Here is a 23,155-nt window from a genome sequence, read left to right as displayed (position 1 = left end):
TCCAATTTGCAAATGAATTCCAATTCAGCAGTTTCTCGCTGGAGTCTGGATTTGAAGTTTTTTTGTTTTAAGATAGCGACCTTCATGTCTGTGATTGCGTGACCAGAGAGATTGAAGTGTTCTCCGACTGGTTTATGAATGTTATAATTAAATCAGATGTCAAGAATTATAACATTCATAAACCAGTCGGAGAACACTTCAATCTCTCTGGTCACGCAATCACAGACATGAAGGTCGCTATCTTAAAACAAAAAAACTTCAAATCCAGACTCCAGCGAGAAACTGCTGAATTGGAATTCATTTGCAAATTGGATACTATTAATTTAGGCTTAAATAGAGACTGGGAGTGGCTAAGTCATTATGCAAGGTAGCCTGTTTCCTCTTGTTTTTTCCTACCCCCCCCCCCCAGATGTTCTGGTTTAACTTGGATTTAAACCTGGAGAGTGGTCAGTTTAGATGAGCTATTACCAGCAGGAGAGTGAGTTTGTGTGTGTATGGGGGTGGGGGGGATGTGAGAAAACCTTGATCTATGCAGGAAATAGCCCGACTTGATTATGTAAAGAGTTGTCACTTTGGATGGGCTAGCACCAGCAGGAGAGTGAATTTGTGTGGGGGGGTGGAGGGTGAGAAAACCTGGATTTGTGCTGGAAATGGCCCACCTGTTGATCACTTTAGATAAGCTATTACCAGCAGGACAGTGGGGTGGGAGGAGGTATTGTTTCATGATTTCTGTGTGTATATAAAGTCTGCTGCAGTTTCCACGGTAAACATCTGATGAAGTGAGCTGTGGCTCACGAAAGCTCATGCTCAAATAAATTGGTTAGTCTCTAAGGTGCCACAAGTACTCCTTTTCTTTTTGCATATATTTATAAATCATATAGGATAAAATAAAGCAATTATCAATTGTGGCCCTACCCGCCCTAAAATTGGACTGCTCTGCCTGTAATAAATTAGCCTTGAAAGCCCCTATTTCAAGTTGAGATATTAAACATCTGGAGTACATTTTCTCTGACACATATAACCAGCTAATAACTCTACATGAAGCAGGATTCTTTCTAGCCCTGTTTTAAAAATAGGAACGACAAGACTGGATATCCAGCCAGCCAGACAGAACCCATCCAATTTGGTTAATGACGGTAAATAATTTAGCCAAAGACTGGGGAGAACCAATTAAGATTCTCCTGAAAAACTTCCATCAGGAGAAAATCTTCCCCTGAAGCTGCAATTCTCTGTCCATTTCGGAAGGCCGGAGCGGTCAACCCAAGAGAGGATTCCTCATTGCACCAGCTATGGCAGAAGCAGATGTAAAATTGGTTGAGCGAAATCACTAAGGCCCTGGCCAAAGTGTACTACCTGGGCTTCATCATGAATATGGGGCTCCTCAACTGGAGCGTATCTACCAGCGCTAAAGTTGCCATCTTCCAAAATGGGGAAGAATTTTTAGAATTCGCTTCTGCTTCAAAATCCTTCCACAAGGATCTAAGATATTCTTGGGAGGCGTCTCATATAATAAACCTTTATATCTTCTTCTGGCCTCTACTACATCCTGAAATAAATGAGGGGAGGGATTTCATCTTACCCACGAGAACAGACTTTTCCTTCACCGTCCGCATCAAACCAAGTGCGCAATCTCTGGAAGCATTTAGAATAGCTAAAACCAAAGTCAACTTGTCTAGAGACAAGTGGTTGTACAGATTTCACCAGCAGCTCATATTATTCACAAATTTGAGAGCAATTCTCAGACTTAATAATTATATCTCAGAGATCTAACAAGCGAGTCCTCCAATCTCCTCAATGATTGGTCATGAATGGCCAGGGTCCATTTTAGTCTATTACAACCACTTTGGTCCACAGGGGTAATTAAAGCCTGCTTCTCCCATCAGAAATACAGCTCTCCCTAGAAAGAGCACACCAGTCTTAATTATAGAGCAAGGCTGGTGGGTCACTAGCCTGTCCCTAAAAACCTCCAGTGACGGGGATTCCACCACCTCCCTTGCAAGCCTGTTCCAGAGCTTCACTACCCTGAGAGGTAGAAAGTTCTTCCTAATATCAAACCCAAGTCTGCCCTGCTGCAGATTAAGCCCTTAGTCCTTATCCTACCATCAGTGGACATGGAGAACAAGTGATCCCCGCCCTCTTTATAACAGCCCATAATAGGTGTGAAGACTGTTCTCAGGTCCCCCCTCAGGCTTCTTTTCTCAAGACTAAACATGCCCCGTGTTTTAACCTCTCCTCACAGGTCAGGTTTTCTGTTGCACTTCAGGAAGGATGTGGACAAAGTGGAGAGAATCCAGAGGAGAGCGACGCCCAGCGCTGGACACAGGACTCCAGCGGAGTCCTCGCCAGTGCCGAGCAGAGCAGGACAGTTGCTGCCCATGTCCGACGTACGACACTCCTGTTAACACGCCCCAGAAGGATATTAGCCTTTTTCACACCTGCCTCACGTTGCTGACTCATATTCAGTGTGTGATCAACTGTAGCCCCCAGCTCCTTTTCAGCAGCGCTAACAGCTAGCCAGTTATTCCCCACGTGGATAGCCACGCTTGGGATAGGGCAGGGAAAGCGCACGGAGGTCGAGCTCCAGGTCCAACAAGTCCTCGGCCTCTCTGCTGGGACTGCCAAGGAGGGGGCCAGCTGGTGTCATCTACAGGGATGTTTTCTGATGCAGACACCTGCTCATTAGGAACTGGGCAGAGACCCAACAAATTCATCTCATGTAGGCCGCCAACCTGCCAGCACCTGCTGCCTTCCCGTTACTGCCAAGCAAAGCTGGATTCAGGGCAGTGCCCTAGTCGTGAGGGGCCCATTCCCCACCCCCAGAGCCCCCCAAAACTTGTGCTTGTTCGCTCCTCCCCTGCTGCCAGGGCCTCCACTCACACCTCCATGGTGTGATCCTGGCCAGCTGGGACACCTCCTGGGATGGGGGCAGGATGTACCAGAGGGATGGGGGATCCAGGCCCCAGTCCATGTGGTGGGGGAAGGGGCATCCCGGCTGAGGGGTGCCCTGGCTCAAATTATATTTGGGGCAAGGGTCAGCTGGGATGGGGACCTCTTGGTGGTACTGCAGGGTGGGGTCTCCTGCTTGGCTTATGTTGGGGGGGTCCCCCAGTGCATGGGGTGGGGCTGCTGGCTCCCAGGAGCAGGGGGCTCACGATGGGGCAGGAGCAGGGGTTGCTGAGCTGTATGAACCCCGGGGCTCTGCCAGGGACGGGCTCCATACCACCTCTCTCCCTGTGCCCGGGCACTTGGTCTACAGCTTCTCCTTCCAGTCCTGCTTCCTCTTTTGGACTCCCCTGCAGGGCACATGGGGCACGCACACGGCCTTGTTGCTGAGGACGCAGAGGGAAAAAACAAACCCCGAGAGCCAGCTGCTAGGCCTTTCGAAACAGGCCTGCGGAAACAACCCCAGCGCCAGCCGCCCACGGCCCGACATATCAGCAGGTTGCTACGAGGCTGCTTGGCTGTGACCCTGAGGTCCCCAGAGGATCCCAAGCTAGCACTGCATTACAGGGCACACTGGATTAGGGCCTGACCAGCTGACAGATCTCAGACAAGAGCTGTCAACAGGGAGCCAACACCGGATGGGAGGGTTCCCAGCGGAGCCCTGAAGTCAGACCGAGCGATCTGGATTGCTTGGGAAGCTGGGCCCAGGCAAACAAAACGTTTGTACAAGTTACAACTCTAGGAACAAGGAACACAGGACGCGAATGGGGGCCAGGATCCTCGAAAGCAGAGACTCTGGGGTCACAGTTGCTAAGCAGCTCAACATGAGCTCCCACGGGGATGTTGTGGCAACAAAAAGGCGAATGCAATTCTGGGATGTATGAACGGGAGCGGTGCCTAGGAGCAGCAGGGTGATTTTACCTCTCTACCCGGCCTTGGTGAGACCACTCCTGGGATACTGAGCCCAGTTCTGGGGGCTGCGTTTTAAGAAGAAAGTTGAAAATCGCAGAGGGTGCAGAAAAGAGCCACAGAAACGATTGCAGCGCTGGAGAAAATGCCTGACAGCAAGAGACTTCAAGAGACTGTCAATCTATTTATCTGATCAAAGGAAGATTTAGAGGTGACTCGATTTACAGTCTGAGTGCCTGCAAAGGGAGAAAATACCAGGTTCTCATGAAGACAGACAGAGCAAGAACCACTGGCTGGAAGCGGAAGCCAGACAAATTAAAATCAGGTAAAAATTGTGACCAGGGAAGGTGGTTCACCACTGGCACAAACTACCAAGGGACGTGGAAGGTTCTCCATTGCTTGGAGTCCTCAGATCCAGCCTGGCAGCCTGTCTGGAAGATTTGCTTTAGCCGAACACAAGTTATTGGACTCAAAACAGGGGTAACGGGGTGAAATGTAATGGCCCGTGATACAGGATGGGCTAGGTGAGCTAAAGTGGTTCCTTCTGGCCTTCAACTCCTGGAATCTATGAACCTTCTCACACAGAAAACAAGTCCTGTTATTGCCAAGAGAAAAAAAAAGGGACAGTTTTTGTAGGTCCTACACACAAACAAACAAACAAACAAAACCCCACACTCTGCATGAGCTCCCCCTGCCCCCTCCCAGGCTTCACAGCTGCCAGCTGGCAGACACTGGCTACAGCATGGCTGATGCGGGGGCAGCGCCCGGAGGGCAGGTTCCTCTCAGCTCTGGGACAACGGCGCTGCCAGGAGGAGGGGTTCAGGCGCTGGAAATGGAGGAGACGCAGCAGGACTTTTCCTCCGCTCCAAGCTTCTTTGGAGAGAGGATTTCAAATAAGCCAGGGGAAAGGAGAGAAGAAAGCCCAGCCCACATGGGCAGGGCGGGGCTGGCAGGGCCTAGGAGGAGGGGATCTCCTTGCCGTGCTGCACAGCTCCCGACTCTCCCCATTTGCTGCCAGTCCTCCGCGTTTCCTTCACTCTCTCTGAGGTGAGTGCCAAGCCCAGCCCTGTGCAATCTGCACCGATGGGAGCAGGTCACCGGGTGTGGGGCACACGGCGCCCTGCCCTCGGGCCCATCGAAGCTTGGAGGGTGGATGGGGGGAGCACTGAACAGCCCCGAGCCTGGAGAGGAGACAGTCATGGAGGGGGCTGCACACCTATCGCTCCGGGAGGGTAGGCCAAGCCCTGAGGTAGGATGATGCCCTATAGGGGGCCCACAACACCCTGGTATTTGCAGAGCGGGAGGGTCTCTGGGCTGGGCAGGGAGGCTCTCTGCTTGCTGCAGCTTGCCCGAGCTGGGCGAGTCGCCGGGCTGGTCAGGCCACCTGGCGCCGGCAGGGCGTGGGGCGACACACCAAGCACGCGTCTCCTGTAGACCTGGGAGAGGAGCCTCACCTAGCCCGCTGCTCCCATGCCCTCAGGCAGCTTGGCAAGAGCCCTGACACAGGAACGTCATCTCGTCCCCTGGGGAGGAGAGCGACAGACACCCACCGGGGAGGTGGGGCGGGGGCTCCACCTAGCCCAGGTCCTGGGGAAAGCTCTTCCCTCCAGTCTAGTATGATCTTAGACACCCCACACGATGGGGAGCCCCTTCCCCCACCTGGCACAGCTCCCTGGTGGGTGCTGACTGCACCCCCGCACAGCCCTTGGTCCCTGCGGGGCTCTTCACAGGCTGCTCCGTGTGTATTTTAATCACCCACCCAAAGTCCAGGCCCCACCCTGCAACCCCCAGCTCTGGGCACACAGCTGTGACCTCCCTTGCACTGAATACATTGGAGTTTACATACACACACCACGAGCATACAGTCATCGAACATCACCGTTGTGTACAACGACCACCGTGGAAGGGAACAGGTGCAAGAAATCCAGAGAGAGAAACTGGATTAGTGTATACCCATGTCGCTGTAATCCCAGGACTGTTGAAACGATGCTAGTTAAAAACAGAAGATGTGGAACCGGAAATTAACGAACTGAAGTTGGTGTGTCGGATATTAGGCCTAATTAGTGGACAAAATAATGCGGGGATGGGCTGTTCCACCCACCACTCCCTTCTGGGGTCCTTAAAGAGAGAGACTCTGGGGGAAAAGAACAGACAGAAGGACAGACACACAAGCATCAGCATCCTGGCAGCCACCCCCGACCCCAGCTCCTGGGACCCCTGACCTTAGTGCCAATCCTAACAGATGTCCTGACCAGACCAGGCCAGGCCAGAGAGAGGGACCCAGATGACACAGCCACCCCTACTGGCTCCAGCTGAATCCCATCCACCACCTGGGATGAAACAGGACCAGACATTAAAAAGCAGAAACAACCGCTCCAGCTAGGGGGAGCGGATAGCAAGTCTGACAAATCAGGATGGGGGTGAGGGTAACAGACGCCTGTATAAGACAAAGCCCCAAATATTAGGACCGTCCCTATAAAAATCGGGACATCTGGTCACCCAAGCGCCAGCCCATCTCAGTGAATAGAACTTCTCTTCTCCCCCAAAGGACAGTTACCCCCATCTTTGGTACCACCTAAGGGCTGGTCAAACAAGGGGGGGTTTCCTTCTAAAACTCTCCCCAGCTAAAGGGAAAGGGGACATGGGAGGCTGTGAAAAGGAAAGCCTCACTTAAGAGGATACATTTCACAGGCTTGAACTAGTTTTCTCCCTTTTCCATACCTTTAGTAAAGGCTAACGGGATGTTGGATGTTGCCTTTGCCATTGTGGAAAGCAGACATAGATCTCTGTACACCAAACTCAGGACCTTGTTTAACACTGTTTGATGCTGGACAGTGACTGGGTTACGTTAACTTCTTTGGCCCGTTTCTTCCCTTGAACTCAAGCAACCCCAGGTTTCTTTTTGGTCCCTTGCCTTTAACCTGAGAGGAGGGTCCCTCCAAAGAGTGTCAGGCTTCACTTCCTGTCTCAAACTCTTCTCCAGCGTTACTGTCCACTGTGAAGCAGCTCCCACATTCCACCCCAGAGGTGGCTGCATTTCAGTGATGGGTGTGCAACTCCTCAACTTATTGGGCAAGATTCTGCCACCTGTCCTCCCGTTTAGTAGTAACTAGCCGCAGGGTGGTCTGTGGGGCAGCACGCGGCGTAAGGCACTGATCAGCAAGCGTCAGAGTGGTGGAATGCAGGCTATTATTATTTTATTCCCAAGACAAACATTTGATTTCCCAAGAATCGAGGTTGCTCAAGCGCATTTCCTTTGGACACAACCACTGCACATCCAGCGAAACAGCTGCTGAGTCGACGCTCACATCCACCCGCAGCCCGGCTCATGTGCCCAGCCAAACACACCCATGGACTCCTTCCCCCAACAGCAAACTCCCCCTCAAGTCAAACTGCTTCCCGGTGTACATCTCAGCTCCCAGCTAGATCAAGGCACGTGTTCCGCAGATACACACGCGACAGTCATGTCAATCATGTGCTATTTGCAAGTGAAGGAGTCAGAGGCTGGGATAGGCCCCACCGACAAGCACGGGTTTTATGTGCATACGTAGTTAGGGCCCTACCAAATTCACGGCCATGAAAAATGCGTCACAGATCGTGAAATCTGGTCTTGTGGGTGCTTTTACCCTATACCATACAGATCCCACAGCCTCGCAAATTGGGGATCCTGAGCCAAAAGGGAGTTGCAGGGGGGTGGCAAGGTTATTTTAGGCAGGTTGCAGTATTGTCACCTTTACATCTGTGCTGCCTTCAGGGCTGGAGAGCAGCGGCTGCTGACTGAGGGCCCCGCTCTGCCGGGAGCAGTGCAGAGGTAAGGGTGACGACACCACACCAGGCCATCCTCCCTTCTGCGCTGCTGCTGGCGGCGGCTCTGCCTTCGGAGCTGGGCTCCTGGGAAGCAGCCGCCCCTCTCCAGCTCTGAAGGCAGCGCCATCGCCGGGACCAATGCAGAAGTCAGGGTAACGGTACCGCAACCCCTCCCCCCCCCCCGACTCGGTTTTGGGTCAGGACCCCTACAGTTACACCACCATGAAATTTCAGATTTAAATAGCTGAAATCAAGACATTTATGATTTTTTAAATCCTATGACCGTGAAATTGACCACAACGGACCGTGAATTTGGTAGGGCCCTATACATAGCCATGGTTTGTGATGTGCTCATTGTTACCCCACTTGTCCTGGTGCCAACTGTGGGCTAATTCCTCTGGGGCCCTGCACCTGGTGTCACCTCTTACGACAGGTGCCAGATGGCCATCTCTCGTGACAGCGGGTGTTTAACTTAAAGCACCAGTTCCTAGAGTCATGTGAATGCAGGAGAATATCAGCTGCCATTTAAAACAAAAAACAAAAAACAGGTACCTTTCTAGCCATGGTGGTTGTGAAAAGCCTGAAAATGTGACCCAAACAGCATCGAAACCAGAAGGCAATTGCAAAGAACCCTGCCTATATTTATTTTAATCGCAAGGTTTTTTTAAGCCAGTCTCATGACCGCGGTGGTGATGGTGGGGGACCGGGGCTGGCCCATGGTTTTTGAGCATTCAATGTCAGTGCAAGGCTAGTCTATCCCGACCGGGTAGCATTTTGCCCTCCCTTCACACTGGAGTGACCCAAGACCCACAGTGCCGGGGCCTGTAGGGGGCACACATGGAGCGCATGCAGCCACCCACTTACATTCTGCCTGCGGCACGTCCGCAGCAGAGAGACAGACCAAGAGGAAGGAGCTCGAAGAAGAGCAACAACAATCATCAGGAGGAAGAGTGAGGCTAATTCAGTAGGGCTGATGAAAAGCTACAGAGAGCGCTGCTCCAAAAAGCCTCCCGAGGAAAATACACGACACAGGGAAGAGGAAAGTGTTGTTATGGAATAAACCCTGGTTAGGCAACAGGAAGCAGTGAGAGGGAACAGCTGCTCTGCAGAGCACAGGAATGAGGAAGTGCCCCGGGGTGGGCACTGGGGCCAGCGACACTTAAAGAGACAACGGCCACTTCAAGTCTCGTCCCCTTCCAAAAGGATCTGCAAACTCTCCCCAGGACTAACAGCCACCCCACATCTGGTGGTGTTGGACTCACCTGGCCCGAACTGTTCTTACAAACCAAAGGATAAAAATCCATTTAAAACATTGGATTTTTTAAAATGTATATAAATATTTTTTTTAATTACATAAATTACATTTGAAATTGATGACCTCTGTTAAGGCCTACATTTATTATAATCTATCAACATCATTTAATTTAAATACGAAATAATACTATGAAACAGTACATGTTCGCTGCCAAGTTTTAAAGAAAGTCAGACCACTGAACCGGTAGAAGTTGCTGGTGAAGCACCTGGAACCCGAGTTTGCTGAAATTCTAAACTATTTTAGAATATTTTCTTCAGATCAGCTTATTCAGCTAGGTCAGTTCAATGACTACTAGTTCCTTCAAAGTTAAGAAACCAATTGGGAGATGCAAAAGCAGGAAAGCTTGTTTTCCTCTCCCAATCTGTAAATAAAAACTAGGTGTGAGAGGATGAGCTCTACTAATTCTAAAACCTTGAGGGATGTGGTGACTAGAAACAATCCATTCAGTTCACTAACTGCAGATACTTCCTTTCTTTTATAACTCAGTTAGTTTTAAATGCAAAACATGTTTTGATAAACTTTTTGATCAATTGTTTTTTCTCAAGTATCCAGCACTTTTAAGTTAGTTTAAGAAAAAAAAAAAACGGTGTTTTTGTGCATTTTTAATTGAATTTGAATTCTCATCCAAGTTAAACTTAATCATCTATTGTATAAGAAATGTTTCATTCCCCATTTTCTAATTTAATAAAAATGTAAAAATTAAGAAGATGAATAAATGTATTTCAAACTGCATAATTGCTTAAATAAAAGTGTCTCAATATAGCGTATCCTCCTGGTTAGCAAAAAGAAGCCCCGAATTTAGCACAAAGGCTGCAAATCAATGTGTTTTAATGGTTACCAGCCAACGAGAACTAACCTGTCTTTAGGAAAATAAAAAGTGCAAATGCAAAACATGATTAAAATTGTTTATTTAAATCAAGGTTTCCTCTTTGTAACAGAGCAGGTTGATTTAAATTAGCAAATGTAGTTCTTGTCCTTGTTTCTGCAGGGAAGACTCTCTCAAAACAGCTGACTACCCAGAGGAAAACTGACACTGACTATCCAGTGCGCTGTCAGTTACTGTTAGATGCAGCTTTCCACATGGAAATGTCCCGGTTAGACTGATGTTGTCCCTGTAATACTGGGCATTTGTCACTGTGCTGGGTGCTAGGGTCAGTCTGGACTTCATGGCAACAGCAGGGACGAGAACGACAACCGAGCTGTTGTGAAAACACGGGCCCCTGTCACGAGAGCAATGGTAAGCGACAGACAGAGGACTAGGGCACACAGTTCTGATCCTGTCCACCCAATGCAGTGGCCCCGATCCCCACATACACTCCGGGGGCCATTACAGTGGACAGAGTAATGAGCAGGAGGAAGAAAGGGGCTGTGAAGTGAAATTTGCTAAGTCCTGGATCCTCAAAGGCTGAAACCAATAGAAGTTAGGCATCAAAATACCTTTCAGGATGAGTCTGTCAGGTTGCAGAGTAACAGCCGTGTTAGTCTGTATTCGCAAAAAGAAAAGGAGTACTTGTGGCACCTTAGAGACTAACCAATTTATTTGAGCATAAGCTTTCGTGAGCTACAGCTCACTTCATCAGCTGTAGCTCACGAAAGCTCATGCTCAAATAAATTGGTTAGTCTCTAAGGTGCCACAAGTACTCCTTTTCTTTCTGTCAGGTTGGTAATTGCCATAGTGCAGTATGAGAAGTTCCTGATTGATGGGGCCGGGGGGGGGGGTAGATCTAGTGGGGAGGGTGCTGGGAGACCTGGATGCAATTCCTGGCTCTGCCAAAGACTCCCTGTTTAACTTGGGCAAGCCACTTAGTCTCTCTGTGCCTCAGTTTCCCACAAAAAGAATATCGCTGCCCTACACATGAGTAGTTCCACTGACTTCACTAAGCTTCCTCATATGCTTAAAGTTAGGCACTTGCCTTTAAGTTCCCCGCTGAACCAGGGCTCAGACACGACCTAGGGTGCAATTCTTAGAACTCTGTGCGACCCTTCTCCTTTAAGACACCCTCACTTGCCCCGCTCTGCTTGACTAGAACCTGCTGCAGCTTCCGCTCAGCCCCAGTGGCCAGAAAACAACTGGCTGAGCTAGTCCTTCCTGGGACACAGGTAAGAAGAAAATGGGGAAACCCTCGAACGTGCCAGGAGCTGTACAAAGCCAGAACAAAACGACAGTCTAGGAGAGTTCTCTCGCTTCCATTCTCGGGAGAGCTAAGCATGCGGTAGTGATTTAGAGACTTAAAAAAACCAAACAGTTACGTGCCATTCACACCACACATGCCAGTGGCGGATTACCCCACGGGCCAATGGGGCCCATGCGCAAGGGCCCCAGCCAATTTGGGGGCCCCGGAAAAATCTCCCCTCGCCATGACTCCAGGATTGGAGGAGCTCTTGCTCTCTGCAGCGGGGGGAGGGAGGCATGGACAGGAGTGAGCGGGGGGCAGGGCTGTGGGGAAAGGGGTGGAATGGAGGCAGGCCATGGGCAAGGGGATGGAACAGGGTGGGGCTATGGGCGGGGCTTCAGGCAGAAGGGGCAGGGCCGCAGGTGGACAGGGTGGGGCAGGGTCATGGTTCCAGCACCAGGGCCCCACCCTTGCTCCAGCCCAGGGCCTCAGGAGACCTTAATCCACCTCTGTCTCACACACACACACGCCACACTCACCAGGAATCCCCAAAGCAGAAAGGGAGCTGATGATGAACAGGGAAAAGCTCTGCCCCAGAGTGTGGAACAAAGGACAGAAACCGGCCCCAAACACCAGGCCAGCGTGGGCCTGCTGCTGAGTGCACGAAACGGGATTATTTCTTGGGCACCATGTCCATCTTCCTGCCTGTACGCTTGGTGTCACCCACCTGCTGTAGCCCACCTTCGGCGCTCTCTGGGGCAAGGACCGTACTGTGTGTTCCTTTATCTGTGTGTACAGCACCTGGCACACTAGGACCCTTGGTGGGCGCCTTTCAGTGCTACTGGAATACAAAGAGCTGCCATCTCCTGGATGGAAGCAGGCTTGCTTGACTGTGTGCCATAGGCCCTGTACTGGTGATGAGTGCATATCACTAGCCCCACTGTACAGAGGAGGAAGCTGAGGCATGGAGACAGGCTATGAGGGAGGTACTGGATAGACAGTGGTAGAAGCCATGCTTAGCTACTCTCAGCCAGAGCTGATTTCAGCTAGGAGTCACTCTTTGCAGAGCTCTCTTCACCCCTCAGATGTCAGGCAAGGGAACTGGGGTAATCGATGCCAGCAGCTGAGCAAGGGGGAGTAGGAATTGGGGTCAGCTCTGTGCAAACACTGCTGTGGTCCAGTTTGTCTGGCATCCTGTACCTAACAGTGGCTGGTGCTAGTTGCTCCAGAGGATATCAGAATGCCTCCTCATCTCCCACAACCATGCATTTCCCACAAAACCTCTTCCTGACCCCAGCTGCCGATCAGTTTATGCCCTGATGCATGAGGATGAAGAGCCAATAAACAGATTCTAGGCTTGCAGCAGAAACTGACGTACCAAGATTTAAGGGCATGTGCAGAGGGAAAAAACAGGAGCCTTCCCCTTATCCAGTTCCCGCATCTGTCTTTCAGCTCCCGGAGCCAGAGGGAACAGCACTTCACCGTTCTTTAAACGGCCTTCTTCCACATTATTCATGCCCTGCCGGGACTTCACAGTACAGCTACTTGAAAGCAGAACTTTGCTACCAACATTTTGCTGCCCTGCACCGCATGACCAGCCTGGGGGACGACAGGGGACTTTCCAGGCTTGTGGGGATTCTAGAAATAATTTAAGTTGCACTCTTAAAAAACAGGTATCTTTGGAAAGACTTAAAAAATACTTAATTGGCCGAATATTTGTGGTAACTGGCACCAACCCACCAGTAACAGGCAGGGCAGGATACTGGCTGAGCTAAGCAATTAGGAACAGAAAAGGTCACCAAGTCCCACCCCTCCCACTAGGGAAGGGTTAGACGGGAACATTGAGAGACAACAGAACTTTGCATGGTTGCCGTTGCTTTAAAAAACTATCTGGTCACACTCCGGGCTCCACAACCAGCCAGCAGGGGGCGCAGCATTCTGCTAGCCACGCCCGCACCAGGGTACTTACACCAACATAGAAGTAACAGCTGCAAAGTTACGAAGAGCACGCTCTGGAGGAGAGGTGTGCGGATCCAGGTGTAGTTACAGTGCAAACTCACATCCAAGGGCTTTGCTGCTCAGAGCTGCGTGGCGGGCAGCTGGCCTCCTGGGCGTCCCTTCGCGTCGGACGGCTTGCCAAGGGCAGCCCTGCCTGGTGGGTCAGACGCCTGCCCTGGGAGTTCTTGCCACATGGCAGGGAAGGGAAGTGGAGGTTTCAGATCGGTGCTTAGTCACAGCCAGAAAGGAAATGACACACAATAGGTGAGGAAACATCCCCTCTTTGCAAGCAGAACCTTTCCTAACTCCAACGCAGGCCACGCGTGCTCACAGAACACTCTCCAGCGCCCTGACAAGGGGCCCATCGCCACCGGCAGCCCCGCCGGAACAGCCAACAGCCCGAAGCAGGGGGTGTGTAACCATGGACAGCTGCCAAATGCAGGAGGAAAATCAGCCCCTTTCCCAATATTCCAGCTGTGACACTCTGCCCCGGCACAGCCCAGAATGCAGCACGCTCCCTCTAGACACGGTCACCAAATCTGGGGGCAAACCTGTATTTGCTACCCTTGGCTCAGTCAATGCCAGGACCCCTTCTGACCCACTGCAAAACAGTGCAGTCGCTTGGCTTCTCTCCCTCACCAACCAGCTTCCTGTGCTCACCGGCCTCCTTTCGGTATCTTTTCAAGCTCTGAGCCTTCCCTGTTATGCATCAGTCGCGAGACCCCCATCAGGGAGCCTCCCTGCACCCTGGAAAGACCAAGGGGCTGGACGCAGGAGATCTTGTCTCTCATCATGGAGACAGTCACACCCCTCAAGGAGCAACCCTTTAGAGGAGATCTCTTTCTCCTAAGTGCACCTATGATCTTTCCACGGTATACATCTGATGAAGTGAGCTGTAGCTCACGAAAGCTCATGCTCAAATAAATTGGTTAGTCTCTAAGGTGCTACAAGTACTCCTTTTCTTTCTAGGCCATAAATGTCACCTACCTATGTTTCCACATAGCCAGACCTCATCCTTATGGTCCACTTTCCTGTCTCCTCTCTCTCTCTCCTTTTTTCTACTCTTCTGCTCCTTTCTCGCTTCTTCCTATATCTTTCTGGCCAGTCAGGTAATTGCATAACTGACCCCCCCCCCCACATCCACACCGCCCGAAGAAACACAGAATCACTTGTGGGCAGCTGCAACTGCCTTGTCCACCGGGTTTCTGCCCAGAATCGCCTGCTTTCACACACCGCACTTCTGATCCTCCCAGGAGAGCAGGCAGAGGGAAGCTCTGGTTTGCTGGCAGCTGGTTATTGTTACTGTACCAGGACCCGGACATTCTTGGAAAGCCAGGTAACCAAAAACCATCAAGGCAAATAAATTACATTGAGAAAACAGATTCAAGTTTCCAGTTCTTCCACGCTCTCCGTGCACAGTTCTGCTGGTGCCCCTCAATCCCGACCCGCAGCCCCCTGCTATCCCAGCTCTGGGCTCCCCTCCCCCATATCTCTGCCAGTGCCCCTCAGTCCTGACCCGCAGCCCCCCGCTATCCCAGCTCTGGGCTCCCCCCACTCCCCACTGCTGTGCCTGTGCCCCTCAATCCCGACCCGCAGCCCCTGCTATGCCAGCTCTGGGCGCTCCCCACTCCCCACTGCTGTGCCTGTGCCCCTCAATCCCGACCCGCAGCCCCCCGCTATCCCAGCTCTGGGCTCCCCACTCCCCACTGCTGTGCCTGTGCCCCTCAATCCCGACCCGCAGCCCCTGCTATGCCAGCTCTGGGCGCTCCCCACTCCCCACTGCTGTGCCTGTGCCCCTCAATCCCGACCCGCAGCCCCCCGCTATCCCAGCTCTGGGCTCCCCACTCCCCACTGCTGTGCCTGTGCCCCTCAATCCCGACCCGCAGCCCCTGCTATGCCAGCTCTGGGCGCTCCACACATTGCTCTGCCAACAACTCGGTCCCAACTTGTAACCTCAGTTCCAGCCCTGAAACTCTGGGGATAAGCTACCAGTACCCCTAAACTGTGGGTTTTCCTTTGTGGGAGGGTTCGGTGTAAACGGGGCCAGGAATGATCCTCAAGCCCTTTCCCCTCGTGACCTGGGATCTGCTCTGCATGGTGCTGCTCAGTGAGCAGTTGGGTTTCCTGGTTGAAGCAGAGTGTTAACCCCAAGCCCTCAGAGAGATTTCTGACTGTCGTTGGGAACCAGCCAAAGTTTGCTCAGCGCTTTGGAAATGTAAAGTGCTCGGTGAGTGCCGGGTAAGATTACTGCCGAGATTAACAAGAATTGACCTAGACAGTAAATATTGGCAGAGCCACAGGCAGCCAATAGCATCAAGCCCAGAGTTTCCGCACTCACAGGTTTGAATCTCGGCATGTTAGACTTGGCCCCTCAGCCTTCCCAGGGAACAGAGTCAGTGCACAGACGCTATCGAGACCATGGGTCAGGAGCTGGAGTCAGGCTCCAGCAACCTACAGGAGTGCAGCTGACCTGGAGTCGGCTGCCTGACTGGTGGGAACTGTGCCCCGCAGCAGCAGTTTGGGGGCTGCTCAGAGCATTCGCCCATGGCTGCGATAGGACCTGTTCCTCCGGGTTGCCAGTCCCCTCCTCCCTTGCCTTGCCTCACTGCAGGCAAGGGTAACCTGCTCTGAGTCTCTGCTCCGATGTCTGCCTCCGGCTCCAGTCCCGGTCACCAACTCCTGCTCTAACCCCTGGGCATGACCACCATGTCCTGGTCTCCGACACCATGGCAGGTTTTGTAAGAGCGAGGAGTTACTCCAGTGGCCCTGGAATCCTGCCAACGGGGCTCAGGCCAGGCTGACTCAGTAGGGCAGGATCCGCTTGCTGACTCCATCCTCCCTGGCTGGAATCGGGTGCAGCTGCAAGATTAACTGCCCAGGCAGCACCTGGAGGAGCAGCCAGGGAGCAGGGACTGATCAGACAGGCAGCTCAGCTGGGCAGGAACAGGAGGGGCCTGTATAAAGCCCAGGCACTGTAGGAAGGAGCAACAGGTTCTTGCAGGAAAGCAGGCCACAGCTGCAGATACGGGGTCCCCAGGCTGGCACCCGGAGCAGTGGGTGGGCCTAGGTTCCCCTGCTGGCCGCTGGGGAAGTGGCACCGGCTGGGCAGTGAGCACGAAGATTGCCAGAGTCCATGTGTCAAGAGAGACTTTGGTACCCCCAGAAGGGGAAGCGCGCAGTGACCTGGCCGGAGGGGCCAAGGCACGAAGAGGGACCACAGAGGGTTGAGGTGCAGAGGGCAGGAGGGATGCTGCCAGAGGCGGGCGCAATGCCTGGCCAAAGCTAATCCCCAGAGCAACCAGGAGGCAGCGAGTGGACCCAGTGACAACGGGGCACATTTGGAGGCCAGCTGAAGGTGCGCATGCTCCAAGCATGGCCTGGGGGAATGGCTCTAGTCACCGGGCCGTACAGATACAGACCGCTCTTTCTCGAGGGGCAGGACATCCTGCTGATCACGGAAACCTGACGGCAGCGTCCCCACCGGCACACGCTCAGCGTCCCATCAAACGCACTGGCAAGTCCTGCGGCCGAGCCCATGGACATCACTCTGCAGACATTCTTCTTAGGCCACGTCTCCAACACAAAATTGCACCAACCTCACGTATGTTGGCACGCAGCCCCGGAGGTTATTCCATCGCTTGTGCGGGTCCCCACACGGCTCCTTGTGGCGGGGTGCGCGCCCCCACCCGGAGCGCAGTTCTGAGTTTACTGTCAGCGTGGGGCATCGGGGGACGACCCCTGAAAGCCAGTAACGGTCGAGGTAAGCAGCATAGGGTCTACACTGACATGGGGAAAAAATATTCCTCCGAGCCAGCCAGCAAGCAGAGATTTGCATATTGCTATCTGATTGGCTGAGAGGTGGCCAATACTTTTGCTCTGGATGAGCTGCAGGTACCAGAGTTTGATGGCTCTTCCTCCCACTAGGGCAGCTTCCCCCCCCATCTGAAGTCCTGGTCTCTCCCTGCCTTTCTTCCCCCTGGGCAATTTAAGCCTCTGCTTGTTTCATCACATCTAGGTCTCAGAACCCGGCCAGTGACATCACATAGGTTGCTACAGCACAACCACGGATGTGACGGGCGGACGGGTGAAGCAACTGGCGTGTGAGTAAAGAGCCGGGAGCCCCACATTTGCAAGCTGGGTCTTTCTCTGAGAGGCCAAGCCCCGCGGGAAACGAAATCCCAAGCTCTCCCTGGAGATCTGTCTCATTGCAGAAACCGGGTAAGGAAACAAAACCATCGCTCCAAAAGTGAATTGGTTCCATCTACAAGGTGCATGGTGGAGAAACGCCAGCCCGCTTACCTGTACACCATCACTCCTACCCCATCTGGGTCTCCGGCAAGCAGGGCTCAGGTATCAGACCTGCTGCTGCTCCAGTCCTGGGGCTCCCCCACCACAGATGTGCTGATGCCTTGGGCCTCCTCTGGCCACGCCCCTCAATCCAGACCCTTGTTCCTGCAGACCTGAGCCCCCAGCCACCCTCTGCCAATGCACCTGAACCCAACTGGGCCCACAGACATCTGTGGCTGCCCAATTCCTCTTGACAGGGACCTCCGGCAACCTCCCTTCATTCAGAACGTCTCCCTTTGCACGTGGAAGGCCTTGATTTTCCGTTCTGAGCACCTGCCCACCTCCTACATTTGACAACAGGCAAATTAAGAACAAAGAAAGCAAGAGCCACAGAATATGTCAGCAAAGTGACTCAACCCCCAGCTCGCCCCATGTCCACACACAGACATGCAGCAGGCTGGGGGGCAGGGGAAGGGGAGGGTGCTGAGATTTCCAGGAGGCTGTTTCCCTCCCAATTGCATCACCTGAGTGGGATTTGAACCCCGGCCTTCAGAGATGGTGCATAAAAGACAAACAATAAGACCCAGTCCCCGCCTCCAAGATCCTACGCAGCAAAGCCACCATCACGCCATCCCCGGGCGATGCTCTGGAACTGCTCCCTACAAAGCCAGGCAGGATTCTGGGGGAGTCTCCTCTCCGAGAGCAGACTGTCTGCAGGACACACAGCTCCCCCGGCTTCCACCTTCCTGGGTCTGACCTCAGAGCATTCAGCCTCCTCTGCCCCTCCGTGCGCTTCCCACAGCTAGTCTGCCCTGGTGGGGCTCCTGGGGAAGCCAGTGGGCCCTGCACCCCAGTTCCGCAGTCAGACGTGACTCTCAGCCAGTCAGTAAAACAGAAGGTTTATTAGACGACAGGAACACTGTCTAAAAACAGAGCTTGTAGGTACAGAGAACAGGACCCTCAGTCAGGTCCATCTTGGGGGGCAGGGAGGCCAGAGCACCATCTGGGCCTCCCTCCATTTCCCCAGCCAGCTCCCAACTGAAACTCTCCCGCCCCTCCTCTGGCCTCTGTTTGTCTCTTTCCCAGGCCAGGAGGCCACCTGGTCTCTTTGTTCTCCAACACCTTCAGTTGGCACCTTTGCAGAGGAGAGGCCCAGGCCATCAGTGGCCAGGAGACAGGGTGTCGGCCATTCTTTGTCAGACACCATCACACTGGCCCTCTAGGGCTCTGCAACAATCACACCCTCTTATCCCACCACCTAGATACTTAAGAAATACCTAGGGGAAACTGAGGCACCCATACAGTATTCAGAGAAAACATTAAGAACATTCCCACTTCATCACAGCCATGCAGTGCAAGTGCATGGGCCCCTGGTAAGAGCGTGGAGGAGAAGAACCCAGGGATGACTGGCGAAGGAAGAAGGTTTGAGGGAGGGATACCAGGAAAGAGGAAAGCAAGTGAGTGGAAAAGAGGGGAGAGATACAGCAGAGACAGGGCTCTGTAGGGCCTTGGCCAGAGCTCAGATGTGCTGAGATGGAAGGCTAAGCTTGCAAAGGCTTTCTGCCATCCAGCCCCAGGCTGATCCCCAGGTGATATCAGGAATGGCAATACCATGTAATGGGGCAGATGAGACATCTCATAGGGACTTCAACTCTGAAGTCGCAGGCACTGGCCCTTGCTAGAGACACGATATTCAGCTCTACGGACCCATGTTCTGATCTAGGCTGGCAAACTGTATGTTCCTGAGAATAGGACTAAGGAAAAAAAATAGACAAGAGAGAATCTCCCTGCAACACCGATTCAGAGAGCCTGTCCTCCCATGCAAACCAGCTCACTCTCTACCGCCATTCTGTCGGACAAGGCATCAGGCAAAAATTCCCTTTGAGGCTCTATTCACAAAGGTGGGAGGTGATTTCTCAACCTCCCAGCTGGCCAGCATCCCTGTTACCGTATGAAATTCATACAGTCATCCTGTTCGTGCTGACAAAGATTAATGCTGCTGGAATTTATTGGAAGCCCCTTTGATTCTTTCTGTAAACGAACATCTCATGCACATCTTCATGATCGCTCTCAGTTTAAACCACACCCGCTACTTCATTTAGGTCTAGCCAGTAACCTCAAACGGAACATCAAATTTAACACGCCTTGGCTAGTTTAAGAGATCATAGAATCATAGGAGTAGAAGAGACCTCGAGAGGTCATCTAGTCCAGTCCCCCACGCTCATGGCAGGAGTGGGTATTATCTACTATTTGTCTTTTTCCAAAATTAAATGATCCCAATCTTTTCAGGCTCTTCCCCGTGTGGAAACCCATGGAAATGAGCCCCAGATCATTTTAATCACGTTGCTCGGAGGTGGCTGCGCGGGGACCATTTAATGTGAGGAAAGGGCAGACTGGCTGAAACCGCAGTAAGCAGAACCCAGGAAAATATTTGTGTGCCTCACTCATTTTTCACAGGCAGTTTAGCCTCTCCAGGCCAGATTTTTGTTCTGTGTTTGTACATAAACTAGCACAATGTGGTCCTGCTCCCAGAGGGGGATCCCTAGGCATTCTCAAAATACAGCCATAGGAATAAAAAGAAAAGGAGGACTTGTGGCACCTTAGAGACTAACCAATTTATTTGAGCATAAGCTTTCGTGAGCTACAGCTCACTTCATTGGATGCATACAAGGCACTCCATCAGAAATGGGAATTCTCTGGAAGTTAGTTAATTTCAAAAAGCGCTACATTTCTTTTCAGCAAGGGAAACACCAAGCGACTGATTGACTGTAAAGAGGAACAGCGAAACTGACTCTACAGAGCCCTGTAAAATGCCACATGACAAAGCGCAAAGACAGAGATTTGCTTTTCTGCGAACGTCTCTCAGGTTTCCTAGTCTTATGTGCTACTTTTAACTATCGTAGGTCCAACATTTTCAGATAGATCCGATTTTCAAGACAATCGTGTCCCTTTACATTATTTCTTAAAGGAGGTGGAAGGCGGAGAAACCGACTTCATTAACTCCAGACTCTTGAGTTTTATCTCAATCCTTAAACCTTGATTCTGACCTGACCACAGTCTGTAGCTGGGTGACATGGTAACAGGTTCTTATTTACAACCCCTTCTCCCACCTGTTAATTAAACATGAACAATGATCTTACAAGAACAGACAGTTCCCACACAGCTCTGCTCCCGGTCTGAGCCGCAATTAACCATTCATAACCACATTGTTCTAGTCGGTAACAGTGCTGCAGACACCAGGTCGAGATAAAAAATACAACATCCACTACACCACTATCAATTCCTGCCTGGATGTTTCCCACTAGCGGACACCTTCATAAAGTTAATGTGCAAAAGACAAGCGGACTTACCTAAGGTAGGTTCACAGAACGGAAAGAGAGAAGAGGCGGCCCAAGACTTCTTGGAAGCCCATGGAGGTCTGGCTTTGAATTCGATGTTAGAGAGGGGAATTTGAAATTCGGGTTGGGGTTTTTTCTAACTTCAGTATCTGAAATAAAAATGAGAGAGACACTTCCTCAAATCATCAGAAATAGACATGGGTTTTCAGCTACCAAGCGTGAAAACTCCATAACTTTGGGAGGAGGAGTATAAACAGCCTAGCCATGTCCGTAACAACCCCCTTCATTTCCCCTCTTATTTGTACCGCAAGTAACCCCCGGAGACCTCAATCAGGGCCCCACCGTGGTAGGTGCTGGACAGACCACATGTCTTGCCTTGTCTTGGAAATCTTGCAGTACCAGAAGCTCAGTTAAAAGGAAGGAATTCATATGCAAGCAACCAAACCCCAGGCAGGCAAGAGTGACACCCAGCTTAGGTTGCAGTACTTAAGTCTCTCACTTTCCCATAGGTCTGTGCCTGTGACTCAACAGTACCTAAATACCTAGGTAGAGAGAGGGAACTCGGATTAGCTGTTTTGCAGATGACTTCAGACCTTTGTAATAAAAACACATGTACATTTCAGAACCCCGGGAGACAATCCCAGCTCCCAGGGAATCTATAGTGTAATCTCTGGGAGCAATGAAACCTTAACAGCAGCTGTCAATTAATACTGGCTCTCCTAGGCAATATTATCCGAGGGAGAATTGTCCAGGAGAGCCTTGTAGGATTGGTCCCTAAAGTTTTGCAGGACTTTATACGCTATCCTGGGCAATTATATTATGGTCACATTTTTCAGAGTTGGGTGTCTATATTTAGACAACTAAATCCACACTTAAGCAATTAAATAAGTGTCCTTATTCTGTGTCTGGCTAGAAGCACCCAAGTTTGAACACTTACATCCACACACAGGTCCCTGTTTAGTGTGTGACTCAGGTCCTCCTGCCCCTTTCTGCTGCAACAGCCTGGCTTCCCCCACCCTCCAGCTGCTATTCTGGGCTAGGTTTTTGAAAGGAACAGGGAAGCATGCTGTTAAAATGACAAATTCAGCATTCTGAACCAGCTTCTACTGTGCCACCCTGCCTGGGTCATTGTGTTTGTCATTACAGCCTTGCTTAAGGAGGGGAACTCCCCTTTCACCTCCTAGCACCTGTATTCAAGGGATGAGTTTATTATTACAAGGAGAACTGGGCTCTGGGAGGGATGACCAGTTAACCCTGCTGCAACTTGTCCAGAAGCATGGTGAGCCATCTAGGCTGGTATGCTGCCTTTGGCAATGGCCAGGGCCTGTTGCTTTGGAGAAAGGTAAACACCACCACCACCATCTCTGTGAAGCTGCCATTGATAGGAAAAAAACTATCCTGAAGTTCTAGAGACGACAGGTGGGCAGGCCTATGACATTCAATCCAGCCACCGTCAGCCAGTGCAGGATTGGGTGGGGGTTATACGATCAACGACTGTGCTTTTGTTGAGTTTCCCCCATATTCATCCTAATTGTCTCTTTTTTAAAGGGAGGCTCGCGAACTAAAGGTCACATTTGCATTGGTTTGTTGTTTTTTTTTTGTTTTTTTTTAAGAAATCTCATCTCCTTGTTCCTAACAAACCCCTCAATTGTTGGCACTGAGAGAATTTTTTAAAGTTGTTATTCGTTTCCAATTTGTTCGCCTTGGCCCAGCAAATCCCACTCGTCTATTTCCTGTTTGTTTAGAATTCAGTGCCACAAGCTGCCTCTCTCGGACTGTGGCGGTTGAATACAATCCTGGCAGGGGAAGGTTAAAAGCCACATTGTGTGATGGGTTTTCCTAATTTTGTCTTCATTGTAGCATTGAAAACTCCTTTGACAAACTGTCAATAAAACCTACACTGTCTGCCAGGGTCTTTATTAATTTAATCCTGCTTCTCCTAGGTATTTGCCAGCGGATTGCCCACTACCTATGTGTCACTGAGCCGAGAAAAATAGCTTAACATGGGGAAAAAATGTTCCTCCGTGGGGAATTGGGGAAGGTGGGAACATGGCACACAGAGGAATAGGCACAAGGGGGACTAACCCAATTAAAGCTCTTGCATTGATTGTGAGAAGTAAACCCTCTAACAGCGCGGTCTCCTGCTACTCTCCCCGCTCCCTCTCTTCATCTAGCATGGGACCCTTCTGGGCCCATCTCCACAGCAGGTCCTGCTCTCCGGAGCAGCCTGCTAGGTCTGTGCCGCACGCCAATGGCGGCAGGAAACTTTTGGTCTTTATTCCCCACCTGCCGTTTTGGGGAAGGGGGAGCTTCCTTTAATTTGTACGCAAGGGGTTTGTGTGTAGACACAACTCTGGAGAGACAGAGAGAGAGAACGAGAGCACAACCCTGCGGGGGGGGGGGGGGAGAGAGTGTACACACACACACACAACTCTGCAGGGAGA

The 23,155-nt window shown here is 51.5% G+C and overlaps 1 protein-coding gene across 9 annotated transcripts in view; it reads right to left on the bottom strand.

The window, feature by feature from the left end:
• The window catches only part of IRF5 (interferon regulatory factor 5), a 41,962-nt gene that overhangs the window by 13,287 nt on the left and 5,520 nt on the right, over positions 1–23,155 (bottom strand). For 8 of the 9 annotated variants that reach the window (XM_048836803.2, XM_075124596.1, XM_075124597.1 and 5 more), the window contains one exon: positions 20,724–20,860. The gene's annotated coding sequence lies outside the window, so the exon portion shown is untranslated. Of the gene's footprint in view, positions 1–13,057; positions 13,309–20,723; positions 20,861–23,155 lie in introns of those variants that run through there. The other variant, XM_048836806.2, reaches the window with a different exon arrangement.

The sequence above is a fragment of the Caretta caretta genome, chromosome 1 (genome assembly GCF_965140235.1).
Source record: "Caretta caretta isolate rCarCar2 chromosome 1, rCarCar1.hap1, whole genome shotgun sequence".
Classification (NCBI taxonomy): domain Eukaryota; kingdom Metazoa; phylum Chordata; order Testudines; family Cheloniidae; genus Caretta; species Caretta caretta.
The sequence above is the reverse complement of the archived record's forward strand: the minus strand, read 5'-3'. Positions and strand labels throughout refer to the sequence as shown.